Source organism: Macaca mulatta, chromosome 7 (genome assembly GCF_049350105.2).
Source record: "Macaca mulatta isolate MMU2019108-1 chromosome 7, T2T-MMU8v2.0, whole genome shotgun sequence".
In the NCBI taxonomy this organism is placed as follows: domain Eukaryota; kingdom Metazoa; phylum Chordata; class Mammalia; order Primates; family Cercopithecidae; genus Macaca; species Macaca mulatta.
Genome location: NC_133412.1, coordinates 163,680,963 through 163,708,817, shown reverse-complemented (window position 1 = coordinate 163,708,817; position 27,855 = coordinate 163,680,963). Strand labels below are relative to the sequence as shown.

General features: G+C 49.2%; 1 protein-coding gene and 1 pseudogene across 1 annotated transcript in view; both read left to right on the top strand.

The window, feature by feature from the left end:
• NRDE2 (NRDE-2, necessary for RNA interference, domain containing) overlaps positions 1-27,855 on the top strand; it is a 273,968-nt gene that overhangs the window by 94,823 nt on the left and 151,290 nt on the right. The gene's annotated exons all lie outside the window — the stretch shown is intronic.
• On the top strand, positions 17,447-27,538 carry LOC144329797 (uncharacterized; annotated as a pseudogene).

Here is a 27,855-nt window from a genome sequence, read left to right as displayed (position 1 = left end):
TTCTTGAACTGCAGGCCTCCAGGTCTCCTCTTCCATCTCAATGGCATTGGGATGGGAGAGATTGGCTAAGTCCTTTCTACTCCACTGGTGGTCAGTGGGCCAGCAGCACCATCATCACCTGGGAGCTTGTGAGAAATGCAGACACGCCAGCCCCACCCCAGACCTACTGCACCAGAAACGACTCTTAGACAAGGCCCAGGGGACTTGTGTGCACATCAAGGCCAGGGAAGCACTCAGAGTGGTTTTCAACCCTGGGGGCATATTAGAATCGCCTGGGAGCAATTGAGTCAGGATCACTGGGGGTGGTTCTTGGCCATCAGTATTAATTGCAAGGTTCCCAGGGTCCAAAACCACTGACTGGACAAATGCTCTTCTCTCACAGAGAGGCAAGGCACTGATCAGTCCCTAAAGTTAGCCAGGGGCAGAGCAGGCCATGGAATCTAGGCCCCCCTCCTCCCGATATGCCAGTGTGAGGGCTCAGCCCCACTTGTGGGTCCCATGGTAATGGGTAAGATCTGTCCTGACCTAAAATTGCTCCTGGTCTAGGGAGGGAGATATGCAAGTAAAGAGCCAACAACAAGGCCGTGTGGGAAGGGTTTCCGTCTGCAGGAAAACTCCAACCCCAGGAGAGAGAGGAGGGAGGCTGGGGAAGCCAAGAGGGGGGGCACAGGGTGGCGGCTTCTGAGCCTCGTCTTGAGGAACTAAGAATTTGGCAAATTCAAGAAGAAAAGAACATTCTAGAAAGAAGGAACAGCATTGCAAAGACCTAGATTCACAATTGGGCTCTTTGTGGGGACGGTAGAAGCTCAGAGGCACTGCAGCCTAGCACATTTGGTGCACACAGGGTGGTGAGAGATTAGGAGGGAGACGTGGTTGGGGCCAAATGGCATCGACCTAGGATGCCAAGGAGGGGAGTCTGCACTTGATCCTGAGGCTACATATGGGTGCTGGTAAGAAGGTTCAGGGACAGGACCACACTTGACTTTCATTAAGATCCCTGGTGGCATAGCGGGAAGTGGATGGGAGGGGAGGAGCTGAGGGAAAGGAGGACGCAGGAGACATGAAATGGTGTGACCTGGAACAGGGTTAAAGGAATGGCGAGGAGGAGGCTGAGACAGGAGGCATCGCAGAGGAAAAATCATAGAGGAATGCAGGGGGTGGGGCCCGTTGGGCTCCTGGTTCCAGCAGGGATCTCAGTGTGAGTCCAGTTTCTCAACCACTCTCGGTGTCTTTGGCTCCTCATCCTAAAATGGGACTCACAGGAATACCTCCACCTAGAGTGGTGTTGTGAGGATTAAATGCATTAACACAGTGGCTCACATCTGTAACCCTAGTGCTTTGGGAGGCTGACGAGGGAGGATCACTTGAGGCCAGGAGTTTGAGAACAGCATGGGCAACATAGGGAGATCCCATCTCTACACTCCAGCCTGGGAAACAGAGAGAGATTCTGTCTCTAAATAAATAAATAACTATAAAACAAAATAAAACAAAAAGTATATGTGTATTCCTTTCTTGCTCTAAGAAGATGCAGGGGAAAAAAGAAAAGAAAAGAAAACAAAGTGTATGTGTAAAAGGTCCTTTGTAAACTTAGGTAAGGATAATCGACTTTCCTTTAAGATATAGTGTTATTTAAAGTGTGCCTCCTTCAAACAATAGATCCAAAAGATTATTTTAAAATGCAGATGGCCCAGAATTGCCCTAAATATGATTGGATGATTCTCTCTGGGCTTATGGAGATCTGGGGGTGCTGCTTGCCCCTTCATGGAATGGCCTCATATTGCCATATGATTGGTCTCTGCTGTGTTTCTGACTTGTTTATCTTAGGATTATAATAAGAGACAGTCTCTCTCTCTCTCTCTCTCTCTCTCTGTGTGTGTGTGTGTGTGTGTGTGTGTGTATCTGTCTGTCTGTCTCTCTCCAGCTCTCCTTTGGGCCTGTGTGACAGATCAACATTCAGCCATGGTTGAGAAGATCCAGCCTCAGGAAGCTACCAGGGTTGCCTGGAAGGTCCTTGCCCTGCTTTGCCCCTGAGTTCCTGGTACACTAGTCTCCTTCTCCAAAACTCAGCTCAAGGTGGCTTCCTTGAGCCCAATCATTCCCACCTTCCCGGACACCTTACCTTTTGCCTTCCATCAGAGCACTTAGCACATCATTGTCCACATGTTTTGGTCATTTCCGTTGCTAAGTTTCAGCAGCTTGCAGGTAGGAGGCAGCCTTCATCTTCAACCTGGACCTAGCACGATGCTTGGCATCTAGTGGGCACTTGGAAGATTTTGCTAACTGAATGACTCCATTTCCCATTTGGGATAGTGATGGGGATTATATCACCTCTCACTGAAAAAAATCCATGTCTCGGCTGGTCACGGTGGCTCACGCCTGTAATCCCAGCACTTAGTGAGGCCAAAGTGGGTGGATCATGAGCTCTGGAGTTCGAGACTATCCTGGCCAACATGGTGAAACCCCGTCTCTACTAAAAATACAAAAAATGATCCAGGCATGGTGGCAGGCACCTGTAGTCCAGCTACTTGGGAGGATGAAGCAGGTGAAACACTTGAATCCAGGAGGCAGAGGTTGCAGTGAGCCCAGATTGTACCACTGCACTCCAGCCTGGGTGACAGAGAAAGACTCCTTCTCAAAAAAAAGGAATCCATGTCTCTTCATTTTCGAGTCATACTTAAAGAGTCTGAACTATTCCCTTCATTTCAATTATTTTAGCTAATTACTTCAGTGCTTATGTTTTTTCTTGGACATTTTCCACCAAAGATAGAGTTGGTTTCCATAAATAATTTTGGTGCACACTGCATATCCCATTTAGAAGATAGTGAGAGCCTCCTAATACTTCTGAGCAGACTGGAACTGCTAAGAAAGAGAAGGTACCCACTCCGAGGGGCTTCTTAACAAGAAAGGTGGCAGGGCGCAGTGGCTCACGCCTGTAATCTCAGCACTTTGGGAGGCTGAGGTGGGTGGATCACTTGAGGCCAGGAGTTCAAGACCAGCCTGGCCAACATGGCAAAACCCCATCTCTACTAAAAATAGAAAAATTAGCCAGGCGTGGTTGCACACACCTGTAATCCCAGCTACTCGGGAGGCTGAGGCATGAGAATCGCTTGAACCCAGGAGGCAGAGATTACAGTGAGCCGAGATCACACCACCGCACTCCAATCTGGGTGACAGAGTGAGACTCTGTCTCAAAAAAAAAAAAAAAAAAAAGGTGCCAGCGAGGAGGGACACCGCCTGTGCCAGGTTGTCATTTCCAAGGATAGCTACAGCAGTCCCATCCACGAGATTTGCTGTGATGTGGCCTTGACACTCCTCCCATTGGGAGATGGCACCTATGCCTGCTCCCTCTTGAATCTGGGTAGACTTGTGATTTCTTTGACTAATAGGAATGGCTTGTTACACTGCAGTGCTAACTGAACTACCACCTGGCACTGCAGAGCCAAATTTCCTCACTGCCAGGGCTCATCTGCTCTCTCACTTACCCAAAAGCCCACAAATGCTCCTTATTGCCTCAAATCCTCACAGGCTTCCACAATCTGGTTTATTTGACCTCTTTGGTGTTATTTCCAATGATATCTTCCAGCCCCTCTTATAATCTACACATACTTACATACACATACTCAAGAGAACCTTCCCAACAAGTCAGGCTGATCTCTAGTTCTCATTGTACATCAACTCATGGAGCTTCATTCACCCTCTAAAGCTTTACTCAGGCTGTACTCATGGCCTGAATGGCCATCTTCTTGGTTTTTTTAGCTATTCCCAAATATTATTGATTGTATTAGTTAAGGTTAGGCAGGGCTAGTATTCAACTGGTTCTCAGCTGTTTTGCATTGATATGACTAAGCTGGTTGCTAAAATATTAAAACACTTCCATACTGGTTGGTAAATATTTGTGGTTCTAAGCCTTCTGCTACCCTAAACCCTTCCTCATCAGTGCCTGTGCCATTCTGGTTGTTAAATATTTTCAATACCGTCCCTGAGAGTAAGTTTGGCTGCATTTAACAGCAAAAAGGGGGACTTCAACAAGATAGCTTACTACTCTCATACCCAAATATAAGGAGATAGGGACATTATAGTGACTCCACACTGTCACCAGAAACCCAGGCTCCCATCATGCTCCATCATCCCTGGTGCATATTTTTATATGCAAGGTCTTATTTAAAAACCCTTAACTCATGCCCCAGCATGGATGCTGGGGCTCAAGCCATCACATCAGGATTCCAGACCAGCAGTAGAAAGAAATGGGACAAAGGGATTATCTTTCCCACTCAACCAGTTCCTTTTAAGCAGCCTTTCCAGTAGTTCCACATAACACCTGTGCATCCATTTCATCGGCCAGAAGTTAATCATGTGGCCATATCTAGCAGAAAGGGAGGCTAAGAAATGTAGTCTCAGCTTTGTTATTAAAGGAAATGGGTAGGGTCAGTAATGGGGAGCATCCAGCAGTTTCTGGTCTTATCCTTCAAGGTCTAGTGTAAGACTTCCCTGTGACACCAGTCCTTGAGGATATCTCACATCATACATCATTCAGGATCACTGTTTACTATATATTCATTGTTAAACACTCATGGTTTTATATAATAATAATAATACAAAATAGCTGCCATTTATTGAGGCTTACAATGTGCCAGACCCTATTAAGTAGTTTATCTGCCTTATCTTATTTAATCCTCACAAAGTCACAATGAAGTAGCTATTAACTGTCATTATCCCCACTTTGCAGGTAAGGAAACAGGCCCAAGTGGTGGTTAAATGCTTGTCTAAAGCTATAAAATGTGGAGCTGGGATTTGATTCATGAGCTGTTAAGACAAAAACTATGTTAGCTACAGTGCCCAGCACAGCGTTCAGCAAAGAGAAGACATTAAAAATAAATAAAACCTTGTTAGTTTTATTGTTGGATCAAATAGTTAACTCAGCATCCAGATAAAAACAGGAAATAGACAAGGGACTTAACAGAATGACCTGGGCCTCCTCCAGGTACAGGAAACCACAAGTCTGAGCTTGCAACTACAGCTCCACAAGTTTGGAGATTTGCAGAGGCCACAGAATGAAATAGGGTTGATGTCCGGGTCTTCTCACTGCTGGGATCCCAGTCCAGGATCTGCCTCTGCCCTACTGTGGGGTCTTCTAGCCCATGTTCTGCAGGGATCGTTTATGCTCCAGGAATGACCCTGGGTGCTGCCTTCTGCAAGCAAGAAGAATTTCCATTCAATGCCTGGTCTACTGCTTGTTTGGATTCCTTTAACTTTTTATTGTTCCTTATTGAGCAACTAAGACATTAATGAAGCCATCTTCTGCCGTTCCAACATATCCAGGCATGTTGCTCAGCATTTGCTGACAGCGACCAGTAAATTATTATTATTATCATCATTATTGCTATTACTGTTATTATTAGCTGAACAGAAATAATTCATGCAAGTTACAGCTGCCTCTGAGGGTCATTTTTGGCTTTTTTAATGACAGCCCTATAGATTTTAGTGAGAGTCTCGGGTACCTCTTTCCTGGGCAGAGCCTGCTGAAAAAGCAGGTTTGCCCTTCATCTTTTTCTTGAAAAGAATGTTTTGTTGTGCAAAAATTTCCAGCATACACCAAAGGATTGGTTTGCACCACATTAAGTCATTTTGAAAGTCAAAAATGGTCAAATAATCGCAAGTTTGTAAGACTCAAATTAATAGTGTAGTATCATGACCCCCATGTACCTGTCATCACCCAGCTACCACAGTGATCAATCAGCTCAGAGCAAATCTTGTTTCATCTAAACCTTTACTTCCTTCTTCTCTCTGTAATGGATTATTTTAAAGCACATCCCAGACATATTATTATTATTGTTATTATTATTAGTATTATTTGAGACAGAGTCTTGCTCTGTCGCCCAGGCTGGAGTGCAGTGGCGTGATCTCCACTCACTGCAACTTCCTCCATCTGGATTCAAGCAGTTCTCACGCCTCAGCCTCCCGAGTAGCTGGGAACAGGTTCCATCTGGGTTCAAGCAATTCTCATACCTCAGCCTCCCAAGTAGCTTGGACTACAGGAATGTGCTACCATGCTCGGCTAATTTTTGTATTTTTGGTAGAGACGAGGTTTTGCCATGTTGGCCAAGCCGGTCTTGAACTCCTGGCCTCAGGTGATCTGCCTGCCTTGGCCTCCCAAAGTGCTGGGATTACAAGTGTGAGCCACTGTGCCTGGCCTCATTAATTCATCAGCAAATATTTCTGTATGAATCCCTCAACAATTAGGACTCTTTTTAAGCATAATCTCAAATACCATTTTCACATTGCTCAAAAATTAAAAATAATTCCTTGAGGTTAAGCATCCAGTCAGCGTTCAAATTTCCCCAATTGTCTCATGAATATGTCTCATTTTTATTGTCACTATTGTGTAGTTTGTTCGCAAGAATCAGAATCCAAAGTCCGTATGTTGTAATTGGCTGATATTTCTCTTAAGCTTCTGTTATTCTATAAATTCTCCTTATGTTTTGTTTTTTTTTTCTTTTATTCCTTTTCCTTCCACGTTGTTGATGAAACCTGTAATTTTTTGCCTGAGATGAAATCTGGCCGCCTCCCTGTGGTGAGGTTTAAACACCTTGACACATTAACATGCCCCCTGGTTCTCTAATTCCTGTAGCTGGGAGTTACCTCTAGAGGCTTGATCTGATTCAGGTTTGATTTTTCAGTAGGTGTTGTGGTCTTTCATCGGAAGGAACATCATGTCCAGCCATCTATCTTTTTATGATGTTAGTTATCATTGATGATCACTGCCTGGATTCATTGTCCTCTAAACGGTGATAAACTGGCCATGGTGATGGACAAGTGGCATATGCAGTTAAGGGACTCACTTTGCCCTCCCTCCTTCCCCCATCCCTGGCAGTGCTGTGGGCGAGGCTTGACCTGCTCTGTGATGGGGTTGGAGGCAACACTTCCTGCCCACTTCTCCCCTCTTCCTCCCCACCCCCACATCTGTGTGGGAAAGCTTATCATTAAGGGAAGGCTGGTGAATTAGAAAGAGCCTTGAGTCTGGGCCTAGTCCTGCAGATGCCAGCCTCAGAGGTTGCTAGGATACGCTGCTCCCCGAGCCTCCTCAGAGCTGCATCCTTCTGGAGCAGCTCATGGACACTGATGGGCTGCCTGTGCAGTGGGGAGGTGGGAGGAGGAGCGGCACCCCACAGACGGGCCTACAAAGAAGGGGGTGGTCCGCGCTCCTCCCGGAGCTCCATGGAGCAGGGAAAGTGTCACCCCAGAAGCACCTCTATACAGGGATCGATTCAGATCACCCACAGTGAAGGCCACTCTGAATTGTAAAAGTCCCCCAGTCTTATTCTTCACTGTACTTGCATTTCTTCTGCAACATGTCCTTCTATATATAATTCAGAAAACATAACCTGAATGGACAAATGCCAGTCCTCTCCCCAGCCCCTGTCTGCCTGGTAAACTTCTGGTTCACCATAAGGCTCAGCAAAGAGCTGTATCCTCATCCTCAATGCAGCCTTCAGGACTCCCTCCCTGTGCTCCAGATGCCACATGCTGACCTCTGCTCACACTCACAGCAGCATTGCAAGTGCCTGTTTCCCCACTGGGTCTCGTTCTCCTCTGCACCCAGCACTTAGCACAGTGCCTTGCATAGGTCAGCTTGAATGCATAAGTGAAAGTGCCTTGCTTGCATGCCTCTGCAGACAGGGAGCTCACTATCACAAGACAGCTCATTCTGACAACTTCAAAGTTCTTCCTTAAACACAGCTGAAATCTACCTGCCAGAAACTTCTACCTGGGAACCTTAGGGAGGCTGCCAGAGACACACTGAACAAGCCAGCTACCTCTTCCACAAGACCACTCTTCAGAGTTGAATCCCTCTCCATTGTCCTCTGCAGCACCCACTAAAAGGTAGTGGGATATGAGTCAGACATTCACATTCTAAGTCACCAAGCTTGGCTCCCAGGAAGCCTCCCTAAGGTTAGAGGTTCTGGTCCTACTACGCTCTCAGATACCTGCACCCTCACCCTGGTCCCACTGGGACATCACCTCAAGGGCCCAAAACTGTAGGGCACAAGTCTCGATGCCAGAGAACCCAGGTGGAGAGTGGAGGGTAGGCCTTGCAGTCTCCCTGGGTGTGAGAGTATATGTCGCCACCCTTTCCTGATGGAGGTTCAGGATGCCAAGTCCTAAAGAGGAGGCAGTTTTCTCAAAAATCACCCAGGGAATCTGTGCTGATCTCAAACTAGAGCTGAGAGAGCGAGAGAGGCAGGCAAGGAAGAGGAGGTAGCAATGAGCTAGCATCAAATTCCACAGTCGACCTGACATAAGCCAGCTCACTGTGATTTACTTGCCACCATCCTTGGGGTGGCAGAAGAGCTGAAATTCTTTCTGACATCTCAGGACCAAACTTGTCAAATCTCAGCAACAACTTTCCCCCTCAGCACCCAGGCTCTCTGAAGACTGTTCCTCGGAATAGCCTGGAGCTGCCGAGCCAGTCGGGGATGGCCCCCGCCAGGATACAGGCCGGGCTGAGAGCTCAAACGAGTCACAATGGCGAGGCTGGTGCCCCCCATCCATTCCCGTGGCATCAGGTGAAGGGGTCTGGAGACAGCCGCCTGGGTTCGAATCCTGACTGTCCCCCTCACCAGGTCCTTGGCCTTGGCCATCACTCAACCTGGCCAAGCCTCAGAGTCAGTGCTTGTCTCTGAACAATTAGGGCTGCGTGGCGGGCTAATGTTTAGGATACGAAGAAAACAATGTATAAGGCTTAGCCCAGTGTCTGCTCTTTAGAAAATATCAGTTAACATTAACCATTCCATATGCTCACTTCCTGCCAGGCTCTGGGGAGGAAAGGGAGCCCATGGCAGACCAGACACTTGACCGGCCAGGGTCCCCTGGCCTGCGAGGAAGACGTTCATGGGCGCGTGTGTGGTGGTGGATGAACTGCGGCAGAACCCGAGATTGACAGCTGGAACCCTCTCCTCTTGCAGGTGAGGAAGATGACGCCTGGCAACACCATGCTTCACCGCTAGTTAGTGGCTCAGCCCAGACTTCGGGCTGCCGCCTAGCCCAGCACTCTGCCCGACAGTGGCCTTCTCGGCAACGCTTGCACTAGGGTGCAGAAGCCTGGGGAGCAGAGAGGCCCAGAGAGGCCCATTGTCAAGGCTGGGAGGCGGAGTCAGGAAGCTTAGAATGTCAACCAATGGGAGACCACGGTGATGATGTAACGCTCGGCCTTCACCTTCATTGGCTGCCGGTCCTGCCACTCCAGACCCTGCTCTGGGGCGGTGCCTTTCGCCTCAGGTTTTCCAGCAGAGCGGGTCATCAGTCTGGGAAGGGCATTGGAGAGTGGGGGTTGGGGGCTGAGGACTGAGCCGGGAGTCCCTCCCTGAGCCTACCAGGGAACTGACTGCTGCCTTTACTAAATTCAAAGCTCCTGGGGGAGCCCGGGGGGCGGGTTCTAAACACCCCACCTCCTGGGTCAGCGCCGCGCCTGGCGTCGCTGCAAATCTCAGGGGTGTTAGGAGGAGACAGAGACACCAGCCCCGCCAGCCTGGGAGGCAGCCCGGTACCCAGGAGGGAGGAGGGCGGGGGCCTGGGTCAGCAGAATTAAAGCATACAGCTCTATACTTACGATCTCCTCTAAACATCTGTGATGATTATAGGTCTGGGTGGAAAGCGTGGGGACCCTCAGCCCAGAGCCGCACAAGACTTGGATTGCTTTGGAAACCACTGTGATTTTCAACAAGATCGTCAAGATCGTTCAAATGGCCTGAGTGGAGACGGGGAGCTGGGGAGTTGGGGATGGAAGCCGTTTTTAAGCCAGGAGGAATCCAAACCACACACAGTAGTCCCCTTCGCCACCACCCTCCCCCCCCGCCCCCCGCCATGAGGTCCATGACTGTGTCCTCATTTCACAGATGAGGAGACAGGCACAGAGCAGCAGGCATGGCCATGTGGCCGGTCACGCAGTAGAGGGAGGCCCGGGGGCAGGAGAGGGGCGCCTAAGGCCACACAGCAGGGCTGCGCCAGTGCGCATGGCTGAGAGGCAGGTTCCAGGAGTTTCTGTGAGTTGTTGCTCAACATCAAGAAAACGCTGTTCTATGAGAGGAACTTCACCAGGATCCACGGGGGAAGTGGAAGCGGCCTTGTGATAGGAGTTTCAAAGGCCTGGGCTCTGGCAAATAGGAAAAAACAGGCTGAGAAAACATATCAGGCAGACCTGCTTGTGAGGGAACCTGGCAGACATCCAACCAGCAGTCTGGTGGCCAATCCGGTTATCAGACGTGCGCTTAATCCATCATTCCGCAGCGGGCGGGTCACTGGCCACACAGGCTTCAGGCCTCCTGGCTTGAGGGAACTTGGAGTTGCCATCAGGCCCGTATGAATCAGAAATTCTGGGCTGCTCACCCCCCACCAGGCACCCCCACACTGTCCCTCCTGCGAGTTTGCCTCTCCATTCTCTTTACCTTCACTGTCTCTGTTACCTGTGGTCTCAGTGATGCTCAACAAACCACCAAGTCCAGTGGCTTAAGAGTATGTGTTTCTTTCAGCAGGGCAGTTCTGACCTTGGCTGGCCTCACCCATGTGTTTGCATCTGTGGTGAGCTGGCAGACAGGGTGTAGGTTGGGCTCTCCCCCTTGTCCAGGTCCTCAGCTGGGACACCTGGGCTGGCTTGGCTCTGTTCCATGTGGCCTCTCATGCTCCAAGAGGCTAGCCCAGGCTTAAGTACACTGAGGTGGCAGTCGCAGCCTGCAAGGCCTCTCGTGGCTTAGGCTCAGGACTGGTACATCATCACTTCTGCTGCATTTCTCCCTGCTAAAGCAAGTATTGAGGCCACCCAAGATCCAGAAGGTAGAGAGGAGCAGCAGAGCCTCACTGCAAAGGGCATAGATGCATGGAGGCCCTTCTCTGAATCCACAAATGCAGCCAGTGTACAGCAAACACCATCTCCACCCCTCTTCTCTCCACCTGTTGGCATACGTACTGTTCTTCAAGGCCAACCTCAAGTCTAGCTGTTTGTAAAGTTTTACCTAAATATTCCACTCCACACCCGCCATAGACTAAATGAATAGCAGGATATCTATCTGGGGCCCTGGGGCCCAAAAGGAGGTGCCTAAAAGGAACAGGATGTGACTGGCCCTGTGGGCTCTGGCTGGGGAACTCTGCAGCTGGGACAGGAACCCAGAGATACCAGGGCCCACCCCGGCCCAGGCCCTGGGGGAGCCCCTTCTGAGGACGAGAACCAAGCTCTGAAATCCCATGCTTCAGGCAAAGGCAAGGACTTCCACCCATCCTCCTGCCATCTACCAAGTATCCACTGAGGGCCTTCAGGTTGTTCCTGGCTCTGTGCTAGGCACTTCCACGCATCATCTCATGAAACCCTCCCAGCAACTTACAAGGTGGTTATTGCTTTCCTCCCCATTTTACAGATGAGGAAACCAAGGAAATCAAGGGTGTTTAAGTGACCGACCGAAAGTCACACAGCTAGGAAGTAAAGGAGCCAGGATACAAGCCCAGAGCCCTGGTTTTACCTGAAACCAAAACCAGAAGTTCCTCTTCCAGCTGCCACCACCTCTCTGAGTATCAGCCTTGCTAATGACAATGGTAACATCAGCTCCGCGGCGTGGTTCTAAGCACTGTACGTTAATGCGATCAGTTAATAAAAGCATCTTGCCTTAATTAATTTACTCCTCTCAATAACCCTTTGAGGTAGGTACAATCTTTACTGCCATTTGACAGATGAGGCACAGGGAGGTTAAGGGATTTGCCTAAGGTCACACCACTTGGAAGTGACAGAGGCAGACTTTGAATCTTCAGCACTGAACCTTGCTACCACACACTCACCATTTTTGTTGTCAGGATTTCATAGGCTCAGGGTCCGAGGGGACTGGGGCATGCCAGAGGGGCGGGAAGGTAGGATGCAGAGCCAAAATAGGAGACACTGGAGCCGGGACAGGAGCCCAGAGAGAAGATGAGCAGCAGAGCATGGTCTCTGGCAGCCTGCGTCCCTCCTTTCCAAGTCATGATGCCAACCAGAAGCCCTGATCGAGGGTGGTGCTGGAGAGGCTCTGGGAGGAGACCGGGATGGTGGCGCATATGGCCTTGCCACCCTAGACCGCCCTGCAGGGAGGGTTCTGATGGCCTGGTTTGGCATTTCTGCAGAAGCATCAGCTGGGGACACTAAGGGGCGGGGAAGGAAGTGAGAGGAGATGGAACTGCAGACTGGGCAGACTGGGTTCCCCATTAGCCAGGCCATATGTCCAAATGTGGACAAATAAGTGCGAGCAGGCACCAAGCCTGGCGAGCCCAGCTGCAGAACAGCACGGGGAGAGCTCGCCCTGGGAAGCATGGCAGTGGGCTGCAGAAAATAGGGAGGCTGCTGTGTACCCTGCCTGAGGCTGACACCTGCTGTCAACCACCCTCTCTTCTAGCCACCCTGGGAGGCAGGGATGATGGAGGCTTGGAGAAATTCATTGATTTGCCTGAGTTCACAGAGGGACTAATTGGGGAGGGCAGGATTTGAACCCAGGCCTGCCTAATTCTAAAGCGGGTCCTTAGTCAATGCCCCAGACCCCTGGCCAGTTTGTAAGGTTAGAGGGAGTGCCTCCTTGGGCCTCAGTGATAGTGTCTGGATTGGCTGACACCCCACCCAGCCTGCCGGAGGGGCACAAAATAACCTAGGCCCTGAGTGAGTGGGCAAGGCCTGGGCTCGCATTCCAAGATAGGCCCTCAGAGGGCATGAGACAATAGCACTGGGCTTAAGATAAGAATTGTGACCTCTAGTTAATGGAACACTTTTCTGTGCCAGGCACCAGCTAATGCAGTACATCTGTGAACCATCGCTTGCTCCGCACAGCAGGACCGTGGGATAGATGTCATTACCATCCTCCCCACGTTATAGATGAGGACATTGAAGAGAGGTGACATCTAAATGCAACCTGGGATCCTGGATTAGATCCCAGAACAGAAAAAGGACATTGGTGGAAAAACTGGAGACATCTGGATAAAGTCTGGAGTGGAGTTAACAGCAATGTACCAATGTTAATTTCTTAGTTTTGATGAATGTCAGGTAACGTCAGATGCTAACGTTAGGTGACACTGGGCAAACAGTATACAGGAACTCTTGCTGCAACTCTTTTGTAGATCTAAAATTCTCTCAGAATAAAATGTTTAAAAATAAGAGAGGTTAAGTGACTTGCCTGAGGTCACACAGCTGGTGGGTGCCACAGTGAGGATTAGGTCCCAGGTCGTCTGGCTGCAGAGCCCAAGCTGTGACCACCACACTCTGCCAACTCAGGGGGGCCACTCTGTCACCTGCCCCTCCCTAGAAGGCTTTCACCCAGGGCTGCAGGTACCGGTGGGCATTGTGTCAGAGGGTGGACAAGCCTATGCCCAGCGCCATGGCAGGAGGTGCCAGGGTAGAGCTCCCCACAACGCAGTGTTGGAGGGAGAAGCACACATACGTGGGTCTGTGCTCAGTCCCAGCCCTGCCCCATCCTAGCCCCAGGACCTTGGATGAGCAAATTCTTTCAGATGTCTTCAATTATCCAAATCCTGACTGTCTTCTGATGCCCGATCCAGCTCCCATTCTCTCCCTCTTGCCGTTGCTTCTCCTTGGGCATCTTCTTTGCATGTGGAAAAAATGGGGTTCCAGACTGGATATTCCCAGTCCACCCTACCCCCGACAACCAACCAGCTACGTTCCTTGATGTCCTTGGCATTGCTCACTGTCAGAAATAAGAGCTGGCCAGACGCAGTGGCTCACACCTGTAATTCCAGCACTTTGGGAGGCCAAGGTGGGTGGATCATCTGAGGTCAGGAGTTCGAAACCAGCTTGACCAACATGGTGAAATCCTGTCTCTACTAAAATTACAAAAATTAGCCGGGCATGGTGGTGCACACCTGTAATCCCAGCTACTTGGGAGGCTGAGACAGAAGAATCGCTTGAACCTGGGAGGCAGAGGCTGCAGTGAGCTGAGATCGTGCCATTGCACTCCAGTCTGGGCAACAGAGTGAGACTCCGTCTCAAAAAGAAAAAAGAAAAAAATAAGAGCTTCCCCTGAGAGGTGCCAGACAAGGCCCCTGTTCTGCAGCGTCTTGCTCCCAGCTCGGAGGCTCTGATAACTCCCATACTTCCCTTTGTTCTCTGATGTAAGGGTGGCTGCTACTTCCTGCAGGTTCCACCTCTGTTACCCTGGTGTCTCCTTCTCACCTTTTCAGTTCTCCAAAACAGAGGGAATGGCACTGGGGAGAAAAGGGGACTTGGACTGGGCAGGTGTTCAATTGTTATATTGAATACTGTAAGTTTCTTATATTAAATTCTACTGGAAAAATAAAACCAACAAGTGCTCTGTGACCCACAGGTGGACCTGAAGAATGGGACCACTTATTCCCAAGGCCTGAAACCCCATTAACTACAGTGTCTGTGCCGCCTATCTGGCATAGCTTTGGGAGGTTGACCAGCCTGTGCTTGAATCCAACTCTACCACTTATTCGCTACGTGAACTTGGCCTTGTTTCTTAACCTCTCCTAGCCTCAGGGCTTTTTTTTTTCCATCCTTGAAATGGAAATAATCATACCTACCTTCTAAGGCTGTTGCAAGAATTCAATGAGATAATACATACGTGGCACTTCTCACAGAGTCCGACAATGAGAGTTCAATAAGTGGTAGCTTTTGTTATTGTTATGGTGATCAACTTTGGAGAGATTCTTACGCGACAAAGGAAGGAGTTCATTTAATCTTTGTGTGTGGCTAACAGCCTCACGTGGAGAAAAATTCTCTTTGTGGCTGTATCAGTTAGAACTGCTGCATTTAAAATCACTTCAAAACTCTGTTGCTTAGGCCAGGACCAGTGGCTCACCCCTGTAATCCCAGCACTTTGGGAGGCCTAGGTGGGCGGATCATTTGAGGTCAGGAGTTCAAGAGCAGCCTAGCCAATATGGTAAAACCCCGTCTCTACTAAAGACGGGGTTTAGTAGAAACCCCGTCTCTACTAAAAATACAAAAATTAGCCGAGTGTGGTGGCACACGTCTGTAATCCCAGCTACTCAGGAGGCTGAGGCACGAGAATCGCTTCAACCCGGGAGGTGGAGGTTACAGTCAGCTGAGATCATGTCACTGCACTCCAGCCTGGGTGACAGAGTGAAACCCTGTCTCAAAAAAACAAACAAACAAACAAACAAAAACAACAAAAAACTCCATTGCTTAAAACAGCAGTCATGTATTTTTTGTTTTTTGTGTGTCTGTGCATTGGCTGGGGGTCGGCTGACTTACACTGAGTTGATTTGGTGGTTCTTCAGGTCTTTATGGACTCATGCATAAGTCTGCAGCTAGCCAGCTTGAGGTGGCTCTACTGCACGTGTCTTTTGTCCTGCTCCATAGATCACGACACTAGCCTGAGCATATTCTTCTTACGGTGATGTCAGAGGTGCAAGGGGACAAGCTCTGTCATGCAAGTGCTGTGTTATGTTTGTTAACATCCCATTGGCCAAAGCAGGTCACATGACTGAGGCTAGATCAAAGAGTGAGGAACTGCCCCCTGCCCACCGTAGGGGGGCACTGCAAAGTTACACAGCAAAGGACATAGTTATAGGGAAAGGTGAAGAACTGGGTCCATTAATGTCATCAAACTACCACACTCCGTGCCCATGACCCCAATTATCCAGTAGGCAAAATTCATTTTCTCCCATCTCAGGACTCCAAAACAACCCCAAAGCAACCAATGGCATCGAGCCAAAGTCCACTTTCTCATGATCTCATCAGGTTCAGATGCAGCTCCTCGTAATCCAGAGATCTATGGGTAAGTTATCCATCTTACCTGCAGTAAACATTGCCACTCAAACAGGGGAAGAAACAGGCCCATAGCCATCACTAGTCCATAGCAATTCTGAAATCCTGCTAGGAAAATGTTTCCAGTTGCCCTTGTTCTGGTGGTAGGTAACATTCCCTGATTAGCTCCCAGATTTCCATCCAGAGAGAGGTTCACCTCCATTTTCTGCTTGGCTCCTGCTCCAGCCTCTGCAATGTTCTCCCTTTTCTATCACCCTCCTTAGTCACTTCTGAAGGCATTGTAAAATACATCTTTTAGGCAATCTTTTCGGACTGCTTCCTACCCAGAGGTCTTTTTGCATTTTAAACAACTTTGGTATTTTTTCATGCAGGCTGGGAGTCCTACTGCCAGTACAGCACTCTGAAAACTTGATGGGTTCCCTGTGTCTTGGATTCCGTTCTACTCCATGTGCTAAAAGTCATATCAACAGAACACATTCAAATTTCTCTATATTCTTTTTTTTTTTTTTTTTTTTTTTTTTTTTTTTTTTTTTTTTGAGACAGAGCCTCACTCTGTTGCCCAGGCTGGAGTGCAGTGGTGCAATCTCAGCTCACTGCAACCTCTGCCTCCTGGGTTCGAGCGATTCTCATGCCTCAGCCTCCCAAGTAGCTGGGTTACAGGCAAGCACTGCCATGCCCAGCTAATTTTTGTATTTTTAGTAGAGATGGGGTTTTGCCATGTTGTCAGACTGGTCTCGATCTCCTGACCTCAGGTGATCTGCCCACCTCTGCCTCCCAAAGTGCTGGAATTACAGGTGTGAGCCACGGCACTCAGTCTTTTCTATATTCTTTCTAATACTACTTTCTTTCTTTTTTTTTTTTTTTTTTTTTTTTGAGACGGAGTCTCGCTCTGCCGCCCAGGCTGGGGGGCAGTGGCCGGATCTCAGCTCACTGCAAGCTCCGCCTCCCAGGTTCACGCCATTCTCCTGCCTCAGCCTCCCGAGTAGCTGGGACTACAGGTGCCCACCACCTCGCCCGGCTAGTTTTTTGTATTTTTTTTAGTAGAGACGGGGTTTCACCGTGTTAGTCAGGAAGGTCTCGATCTCCTGACCTCGTGATCCGCCCGTCTCAGCCTCCCAAAGTCTAATACTACTTTCACACCAGGCAGTTATTTTCTGAGGTCATCTCCTTTTTGCAGTACCTTATCAAACACAACCATAAAAGTCAAAGGATGCTTTCAGTAGTCTGCCTAGAAATCTCTTTGCCCAAGACCAAGAGTTCATTAGATACATTTGTTTCCCAATAAGTTACTAAAGACAACAATTTTACCTAATCATTCCCTATTACACAATGGGATTGCCACTTCTTCCACCTCCAATTGCAGTTTCTTTGCTATTTTTCCTGACCCTCCTAATAGTTTACTCATTCCTACCACTCAGTCCTAAAAAACCAATGCTGCGTATTTTAAGTTTTGTGATGGCAGCACCACACTTCTGGGTACCAATTTATGTACCTTTAGCAGTTGTTCCATAATGAACTATCCCAAATCTCTGTGGCTCAAAATAGCAATCATTCCTCATTCCTCCCATGTCTGTCGGTCAGCTGGGGATTGGCTGATTCAGGCTGAGCTTGACGGGTCCTCCTCGTCTCCACTGAGCTTTGATCTAGGTGATCATCTGCCTTAGGCTGGTTCAGTTGGGGATGCCCCGGTTCCATGTGTCTCTCACCTCCTGCTGGGACCAGTGGGCTAGCCCGGGTATGTCCACCTGAAGCCAATGATAGTGGCACAAGACAGGAAACTCAGTCCTGCAAGCCCTTTGCAAGTCTCTGCTTGAACCATGTCTGCTATCACGCCATTGACCAAAACACGTGGCTGAGGTCAAATCTCAAAATCAAGAGGTAGGAAAGTACCTCCCGCCTACCATAAGGAGGCCACTGCAAAGTTCCATGGCAAAGGGTGTGCACAGAGGGAGGGCTGAAGAGTGGGAGCCATTCATGAGACCTGCCACTGTGGCCTAAGGCAAATTCTCTCGTACTTCTATTTCTCTGCACCTGCTCTTTCTCTTACTGGAATATTCCTTATAATTGTACAACCAGGTTGTATCTTCATTTTTCAGATGAAGGATCTGAAGCTTGAAGAGGTGAGGTCGCTTCATCAGGATCACAACAGCTAACGAGTGGCAGAATCTACATTTGAATCTAGACCTGTTTGGACACGCGTTTGGTGCCTACTAGAGCATATGAAATGTTGGGTACAAAAAAAAATAGAAAGAATAAATAAGACCTAGTATTTGACCACACCACAGGGTAATTATAGTCAAAATAATTTAATTGTACATTTAAAAATACCTAGAAGAGGCCGGGAATGGTGGCTCACGCCTGTAATCCCAGCACTTTGGGAAGCTGAGACGGGTGAATCCCTTGAGGTCAGGAGTTCGAGACCAGCCTGGCAACATGGCGAAACCCCATCTGTACTAAAAATACAAAAATTAGCCAGGCATGGTGGTGCATGCCTGTAATCCCAGCTACTCCGGAGGCTGAGGCATGAGAATCGCATGAACCTGGGAGGCAGAGGTCGCGGTGGCTGAGATCGCACCACTGCACTCCAGCCTGGGTGACGCAGTGAGACTCTGTCTCAAAGAAGACAAAAAACAAAAAAAAAACTAGAAGAGTATAACACAAAGTATAAATACTTGAGGGAATGGATAGTCTGTTTTCCATGCTGTGATTATTACGCCCTGCCTGCCTGTATCAAAATATCTCATGTATCCATAAATACATATACCTACTATGTACCCACAAAAATTAAAAATTAAAAAATAAAGTATACACAATGAAAGGCAAGTCACTTCTGTGCTGGTCGTATCCAAAGGGTTCTTGAATTGTAGAACCTAATTTTGGCTCACAAGCAGAGGAAAAAAGTGCCATTTATTAGGAACAAACTGGATAGGTTATAGAAGTTAAAGAAAAGCTGAAGAAACAAAGGCAGTTTCAGAAAACTTTGTCAGAAGTGGGGTTTTGGAGGGCACCACTGTGAGGGGGGACTCAAGGCTTCTTTGTCACTCAGCCTAAGTGACAGGCACCCAGAGAGTCTGATTGGCCCAACCTGAACATTGTGCCCGCCCACTGATCTCATGGGATGGAAGAGGGGTGGTTTCTTAAAAAGAAATGGTGACCGACATGGTGGCTTATCCCTGTAGTCCCAGCACTTTGGGAGGCTGAGGTGGGAGGATCATCTGAGCCCAGGAGTTTGAGGCCACCCTGGGCAACATAGGGAGACCTCATCTCTACAAAAATTTAAAAATCATAATAAGCTGGTTGTGGTAACTTACACCTGTGGGTCTCTGCTACTCAGGAGGCTGAGGTGAGAGGATTGTTAGAGCCCAGGAGGTTAAGGCTGCCGTGGACTATGTCTGACTTATTGTGCTCCAGCCTAGGTGACAGAGAGAGACACTGGCTCAAAAAAAAAAAAAAAAAAAAAAAAACAGGAAAGAGAGAGAGAGAGAGAAAGAGAGAGAGAGAGAGAAAGAGAGAGAGAGAGAGGGAGAAAGAGAGGGAGAGAGAGAGAAAGATAGAGAAAGAAAGAAAGAAAGAAAGAAAGAAAGAAAGAAAGAAAGAAAGAAAGAAAGAAAGAAAGAAAGAAAGAGAGAGAAAGAAAAAGAAAGAAAGAGAAAGAAAGAGAGAGAAAGAAAAGCAAGCCTGAGTGAGTGAAATTAGCACAGAAAGGAGAAAGGAGGAGGAAATCTCGCTCTGGGAAAGCTCATTTGCTTCATTTCCTTTACAGTGCAATTGTTGGGGTCATGGACTTGAGAACTAGGCTGTCTGGGTGTGCAATCCTGACTTCGCCGATTACTAGTTGTTTTAACTAATACAGTCAGGGCACTTAGCCTTGCTGTGCCTCAGAGTCCTCATTGGTAAAATGCTATTGTGCAATAACCCATCAGCCTCAGTGGGTTATTGTGAAATGTAAATGAACTCACCTGTGTCATGAGCCCTGTCATGCATGTATAATGAGCATTCCATTTGTGTCACTGTGTCAGGGGAACCGGGAGAGCGAGTGGAGCACTTAGGAAACATCCACTCCCGGGAGAGACAGCACAGGCTGCCAAGGTGGGGCCTGCTAGCCAAGGCACCTGAGGCCATGGCCAGGTGTGTCCCCCTGGCCTGGAGAGGCACAGAGAGCTGCCAAGCCGGTCCTACTCCTGGGCGCTCTGTTTCTGGATGGAGGAGTTCTGAGAACTCAGGGGATGCAGCTGCTGTTAAGTCACCATCACAGAAGGTTCCCTTGCAGAATGGGACAAGCTCACTTTCCTGTTTCTGAGTCTCCTGTTTCTGGCATTGCAGTCGGGGCCTCCTGGATGCTGGAACCAGAGTCGCGGAGGGTATGGCTTCCTGCACTGGTATCAGATGAGAAGGCATGTGGGCAGGCGGAATGAGCGCTAGACTTTGTTCCAGAGATTCTGCCTGAACTGTCGCTCCACCCTCCCGTGAGCTACGTGGACTTGGGCAGGCTCCTCTCAAGCTGACAGTGTCATCTGTCCAGGGAGCGGGGAGGCCCAAGGGCTCCAAGCGCTACCGCAAGTTCGATCCTGACACTCAGAGCTTAACCCCAGAGCCGGTGCCACCTTTTCCTGTCTCTGACCCCAGGGCCTTGTTTGTTTCCAGCATGACCAGGTGGCTCTTCAGTGCCACCTTCTATGACTTGTCTTTGCTTTTCTGCTTAAGCAGACTCCAGGGTTAAATCAGGCCAATAAAAGCATTGGGTTACTCAACTCTGTGTGGGTGGACCCCACCTTATGCAGACCTGGTATTGCCCGATGGCAAGAGGATGGCGGAGCCTGTCTTCCGTCCTCTCACTGGGGTTTCTGACGGTGTGTGCTGGCCAGGCACTGGGCTGGGCAGTGGGTGGGGTGTCCCGGAGAGGTAGGGTGAGCGCTCTCAGTTAGAGGTAGGAGGCGGCGTGTGCTTGGCTCAGAGAGGCACAAAGCGCAGGGGAGCTTCCTGGGCCCCTTTGCTTATGGCCACACCCCACAGGCCGCCAGGCAGGATGTGTCCCCAGCCTGGCTGTTCTCTCAAATCGCATGATCTCAAGAAAGGAAATCGGGTTAGCCTGACGGCTCGTCTTTTACAAAGCGGCTTGTTTTTTTGTAAGGTTTGTTTCATCGCCGTATGTGACCCTAGACTGCAAGAAAGCCAGTAGACAAGACCATCAGCCACTCAGATGGGGGAATGGGAAAGGACCGTGGGTCTCGCCCAGTCCCATCCCCTCATTCTTTAATCTTTTTTAAAAAATTAAGTCAGGTGGCCAGAGTTTCACATCCTGGCTTTGCCACGGGGCAGCTTCAAGCGTCACTGTGCCTCTGTTTTCCCACCTGTCAAAAGGGAACAGCACTGTTCTCTTTCAAGATAAAATAATGATGCCAATAAAATGTGCTGGGTGGTTGTAAGCCTCAAATGACCTAAGACATGGGCATATTTACAGCTGCCCCACACATGTCTCCAGGGCTCCCCAACATCCAGTCCAGTGCCTGCTGCTCCACCTGAGGCTGGGGGTCCCTGGAGAAAGCTCTGTGCCCTCCTGGAAGGGGCTATGTCAGGAGCACCCTGGAGGACCTGCCCTAGCCCAGGGGCTGAGCCAAGCCATTATTCTGACCACCCTGCCCCCTCCCCAGACACTTTGACCCCCGTGTTGTGATTTCCAGGCTGCCGTTCCCACACCCCAGGCTCTACCAGTCCTATTTGCTTAGCTATTCATTTCCTCCCTTCCCATCTCCCCTCTTCAGCCAAGAATCCCTCCCTCCCCACAAATCTCATCCCAGCTGCTAATTTCTTCTGAAAACCTGATCGTCTCTGCCTGCTAGGATGTAAATGACTTGCCAGGGGCTCCACTTAAGAGGATATGAGGAAACCACTTTATGCCCCTGTTGGAAGCTGTTTGCTTAATAGCGCTTTTCAAGGTGTTGTTCAAGACTGGGGAGGTCTCTGGCATGAAGCTGAGGGTCCAGGCAAAGGCAGGGGTAACATGAAGGAATAATTGTCCAAGCAGAAGCTGGAAGAGTTGGCCCTGCGGGCATCCAGCTGCCATAAAATGCCATGATTTTATGTCAGTTTTGTGTCAGCCTCATGTGCAAGAGTGAGGAGAAAATTCAAAGCTTGGAGAAGAAATTCAGAAAATCAATGTTTCCATCAGCTTCATTTACTAACTGTTGAACTGAGAGACGAGGATGCCTGACGTGTTCTTAGGAGTCGATTCTGACACTTTGTCCTAACTTGTATATTAAGAAGTGAGACAGGAAAAATTAAAAATGACTGTCCTTCATTTGCACAGGACAAATGAAAGGACATGTTGTTTTTGGCTGTTCAGCATCCATCCCCTTTCTAATTACACCCCCATTTCCTTTTGGGGAATTACCTCCCTGCCACGTTTTTTGTCTCAGTGGGAAGATGATTCCAGGTACAGAACCCTACCATGAAGCGCAGGGGATAGAGGCTCCTCATCTGGGGCCTGTGATCTCGGCTCAGCCATAGGGACCATCTCCTCCGTTCTCAGGTTACTTAGTCCACCATATTGCTGGAAATGGAAGTCACCACCAGCAGCTGGTCACTCTGGGTAGTGGAGTGGGCAGAAGGCATAGCTCATGTCCAGCTTTGCCATGACTAGTTATGTGATCTTTGATGCGTTGTTTATCTTCTCTGGGGCCCCATTTTTTTCACTGGTGTAACAGCCAAATGTCACAACCGTGATTTTGAGTAAAAGAAGCTGAACACAAATAACACATATTATATGAGTCCATTTATATACAGTTCAGGAACAGGCAACACTAAACTTTATTATTTAAGGATGCATACATAGCAAAATCATTTTTAAAAAAGGAAATGGGCCGGGCACAGTGGCTCATGCCTGTAATCCCAGCACTTTGGGAGGCCGAGGCAGGTGGATCACTTGAGGTCAAGAGTTGGAGATCAGCCTGGCCAACATGGTGAAACCCGGTCTGTACTAAAATTACAAAAATTAGCCGGGTGTAGTGTGGCATGCCTGTAATCCCAGCTACTTGGGAGGCTGAGGCAGGAGAACCACTCGAACCTGGGAGGCGGAGGTTGCAATGAGCCGAGATCACACCACTGCACTCCAGCCTGGGTAACAAAGTGAGAGTATGTCTCAAAACAAAAAATAAAATAAAATAAATTTTGAAAAATAAAAGGGAAATGATCTTCATGAAAGTAAAACAATGAGTACCTAGGAGACAGAGGGAGTGTGAGTGAGGAGGGCCACCTGGGGAGGCTGGTATCATTCTGTCATTCAACCTTGACCTGGGTTGTTGGTTACACAGGTATTTTCCTTATGATTATTACAATTACAGTTATTCATAACACTTTCCATTTGTGTATGTCCTTTTCTGTATGTCTGCCATGATAATGATGATGAAGAAGAAAAAAATGGAAGATGGATTTAAAGAGTCCTGTAAACTGAAGTGCTGTCCAGATATTAGGGCTCAGGAAGAACCTCCTCTTCCCACCTGTCCTTTTTCTCTAGGTTCAGAATCCAGAATGTCCACACTAAAAGGAACCACTGTGGTCCAGCCTCCCATGCCCCATTTTTCAGAGGGGCAAACTGAGGCCTAAGGAGGTAAAGACATCTCCTCTTCCCTCTCTCCCCCTACCCTTCCAAGGGTTCCAGCCCTGAGATGTATGCCCTCCTGGACCCTAATGCTCCCTTCTTGCCTTGAGCACCTGGAGTGTGTGCGTGAGTCCAGCCACCTTGGAATTTAGAGCCCACAGGGCGTTCCCTCTCCTTGGGAACCAGTTCCAGTGCCTTCCATCTCAGGCTGAAAAAAAACTATTTGCAATTTCCTCCCACCCACGACTCCCTTCAGATGTGCTCAGCCTCAGGCGTGGTCAAGGGCTTTATTATTTTTTAAAGAACGCACACACACCCTCCCAAGCTCCCATCAGCCCTCTGAGCATCCTTCTGCAAACCTCTCCAAAGGCATAAAAACCAGGCTGGGGAAAGGGCTGGGCCTGCTGCAGGTGAATCTAAGATCTGGTTCAGACATTACGAGCGTGCAAGAGGCTCCCTTGTCTCCTTGTTCCCTCAGCAGATGCAGCCTTATTTCCCTTTGAATAAATTGCCTCCAGCTTGGTGCAACCAGGAACTTTACAAGCAGTCCTGCTCCCAAGCCCAGTCATTTGCCAGAAATTAGCAGTGACTAAGATGCACCAGCCTCTCTTTGTTCTGGGCAGTGGGGATCATCTTGTCCTGAGTTTTCATTTTCAGCACTGGTCAGAGAGCTGTGGACACTCAGCCACCCAGAGGCCCCAGGCCTGGGGTTAGGTAGCGGTGCTGCTCTTCCCTGATATTTGCCTTTGTCCCTGTGGCCTTGCTCAGGCTGAGGAGGGAGGCGCCACGGACTTTCCATGACATTTGTTCTTCTGTTTCTTTCCCATTTCCTTCTCACTTGTCTTCCAGAATAAGAAAGAAACAAAGAGGCAGACAGAAGGCCATTTTCACTGCTTTGTTAAAAATGGAAAGTTTTGTGATAGACTGGTGAGATCCTCCAAGTCCCTGGCCTCTAAGAGCCAGAGGGTAAAGGCCACTGAGTCTGTTGACCCGTAACCTGTCAACTCGTGGGCCCAGGCCAGGCACAAGGCCACAGAAACACGGCCACCACCCCAGTGAAATGGACTCCATTTATGAAGATCTGTTTCTGGGCCCAGCTCTGCAATTTAGAGGTTGGGTAATTTTGTGCATTTCACCTCTCCAAGCTTCGGTTTATGCATCTGTAGAATGGGTATGATGTGGTAGAATTAGATATGATTCACCAGAGAAGATGAAGAGGCAGGACTGGCTACATAATTTGCAGGACCCAAAGCAAAATGAAAATGTGCAGCCCCTCATTCAAAAATTATTAAAACACTTCAGCCAGGCGTAGTGGCTCACGCCTGTAATCCCAGCACTTTGGGAGGCGGAGGCGGGCGGATCACGAGGTCAGGAGATCGAGACCATCCTGGCTAACACAGTGAAACCCCGTCTCTACTAAAAATACAAAAACATTAGCCGGGGGTAGTGGCGGGCGCCTGTGGTCCCAGCTACTCAGGAGGCTGAGGCAGGAGAATGGCATGAACCTGGGAGGCGGAGCTTGCAGTGAGCCGAGATTCAAGCAAGAGTTGAACCCAGTTCTGACGAGAAGGCCCACAGCCTTTCCAGCTTCATAGGCAACTCCAGCAAGCAGACATGAGTGGGGAGGAGAGTCCCAAATCTCAGCTGAAATTCAAAGGGCAAGGTCTCCCTTAAAGGAGTGGGGATGGGCTGGGGGCCTCTTTCTCACTTGGGTGCCCACCAAGTCTCCAGCCCTAGCCCTAGCCCTTGATGCTAGAGAACCTCCTGGAATCATTGGCTCCTCCTAGGCTGGTTAAGAGCCAAGGGCCTAGAGACCTTTCGAGCAACTGCTTAGAAGCCTGGGAGTCACCAGGGTGAGAAGGGACATCAACAGGGCCACACAGAGGGTCTTGGGTATGAATCCAAATGTCCCAACCATTCTCAAAGGGACAAAGAGAGGTGACACTGCAAGCCAGACGTGACTACAAAACTGACTTAAATTTTGTAAATGCACCATCTGCCATTGAGAATATAAATATGGTCATTCCATCAATAAAGCAAGTACGTTTCTTTCCAACTCAAAAATGTAGCAGAGGCCAGGTACCAGTGGCTCATACCTGTAATCCCAGAACTTTGGAAGGCCGAGGCAGGTGGATCTCTTGAGATGAGAAGTTGGAAACCAGTCTGGCCAACATGGCGAAACCCTGTCTCAACTAAAAAATACAAAAATCAGCCGGGTGTGGTGGCACACGCCTGTAATCCCAGCTGTAATCACACACTTGTAATCCTCCCGTGCCTTGGGAGGCTGAGGCACAAGAATTGCTTGAACCTGGGAGGTGGAGGTTGCAGTGAGCCAAGATCGCACCACTGCACTCCAACCTAGGCTACAGAGCAAGATTGTTCCAAAAAAAAAAAAAAAAGTAGCAGAAATTGCATTGGGAGATGGGAGGTTTAGATGAGAAAGGTCACCTACTCTAAGCTTGGCACATAAAAGGAGCTGAGTATGTGCTAGTTCAACCTGAAAATAAGTTCTTCACTAAAGTCTTCATAAAGACCAGCTTTTATGCTCCAGAGCAAAGATCTGTTGGGCTGTGTTTGCCTCAAAATCAGGTGCCTCTTCTTCCCAGACCAGGCAGCCATGGAGAGGAGTGTAGGCTATGCACCACACTGCGGGAATGACAGACCTGGACGGCAGCCTGCGACGGAGGCCGGATGAGGCGGATCTGCTTCCTTAAACCACAGGTGGATCCCCAGAATGGACAGCAATGGACTAGTGCCTCCCACCCTGCCCCGTTACCCACTGAGCCCACCGGCCTCAGCTCCCTATATAAAAATCCCTGCCTGACCTTTCAGAGCTGACAGTGAAGAGAGAGGCCCCTACAGCTCCAACTGTTGAGGGTCTCCCAGACCCTCTTTAGGGCATCCCCACTCGTTGTCACACTACCACCATGTGGCTCTGGGGGCCCAGGGTGCTGCCCCCTCTTTACCATTCCTTCTAATTTCCCTTCACTCCCCTTTGCCCACCCAGCAGCAGACCAAAGCCTTTAATCTAGACTGGATTAGGATCGGCCAGGCACGGTGGCTCATGCCTGTAATCCCAGCACTTGGGGAGGCCAAGGCAGGCGGATCACCTGAGGTCAGGGTTTCGAGACCAGCCTGGCCAACATGGCGAAACCGCGTCTCTACTAAAAAAAAAAACAACAAAAATTAGCCGGGCATGGTGGCAGGTGCCTTAATCCCAGCTACTTGGGAGGCAGAGGCAGAAGAATGGTTTGAACCTGGGAGGCAGAGGTCTCAGTGAGCCGAGATCGAGCCATTGCACTCAAGCCTGGGGGACAAGAGTGAGACTTCTCTCAAAAAAAAAAAAAAAAAAAAAAAAAAAGACTGGATTAGGATCCCTGCAATGCCAAAAGGGAAATAAACAGTTGCCCGCAGCCGGGCCATCTGGCTCACTGACTTCAGCTCTCTCCGAGTCCACAGGCCCTGCCCCAGCCCCATGGGATTTGGGGCAGTGCGAGGGTTTCACCCACCAGCTGCTTCCCCGCCCCTCCTGCCTTGGGGACCGTACACCCTTCTGGGAGTAAGCCACTACTACTTTTCTTCATCATGTTAACCCAGAGAAATAGAGGAGGTTGGTATGTGGGAAACAGAATTCTTTTTTTTTTTTTTTTTTTGAGACAGAGTCTTATTCTTGATGCCCAGGCTGGAGTGCAATGGCGCGATCTTGGCTCACTGCAACCTCTGCCTCCTGGGTTCAAGCAATTATCCTGCCTCAGCCTTCTGAGTAGCTGGGATTAAAGGCACCCGCCACCACACCTGGCTCATTTTTGTGTTTTCAGTAGAGATGGGGTTTCACCATGTTGGCTGGGCTGGTCTCAAACTCCTGACCTCAGGTGATCTGCCCGCCTTGGCCTCCCAAAGTGCTGGGATTATAGGTGTGAGTCATGGCGCCCGGCCCAGACTTTTTTTCTTTTGAGACGGAGTCTCGTTCTGTTGCCCAGGCTGGAGTGCAGTGGTGCAATCTCGGCTCACTGCAACCTCCACCTGCAAGGTTCACGCAATTCTCCTACCTCAGCCTCCCGAGTAGCTGGGATTACAGGCACGTGCCACCAAGCCCAGCTAACTTTTGTATTTTCAGTAGAGGCAGAGTTTCTCCATGTTGGCCAGGCTGGTATCGAAGTCCTGATCTTAGGTGACCCGCCCACCTTGGCATCCCAAAGTACTGGGATTACAGGTGTGAGCCACTGCACCCGGCAGAGGAAATAGAATCCTAAGCATCCTCCTCCTCTTTGACTCTCTCCACCAATGTTCATTTATTTTCCTGAAGTTTCTATCTCAAGAGATCTCAGGGAAGAAGCGCTGGAGTTGGGGTCAAAAGATCTGGATTTGAGTCTTGACTGCTGCGAACTGGCCGTGTGACCTCTGTCGAGTCACTTCGCTTGCCATTCTGTCCCTCAGTTTCCCCACCTACAAAATGAGGACAGTATTGGCTTCCCTCATAGCACAGCTGAGA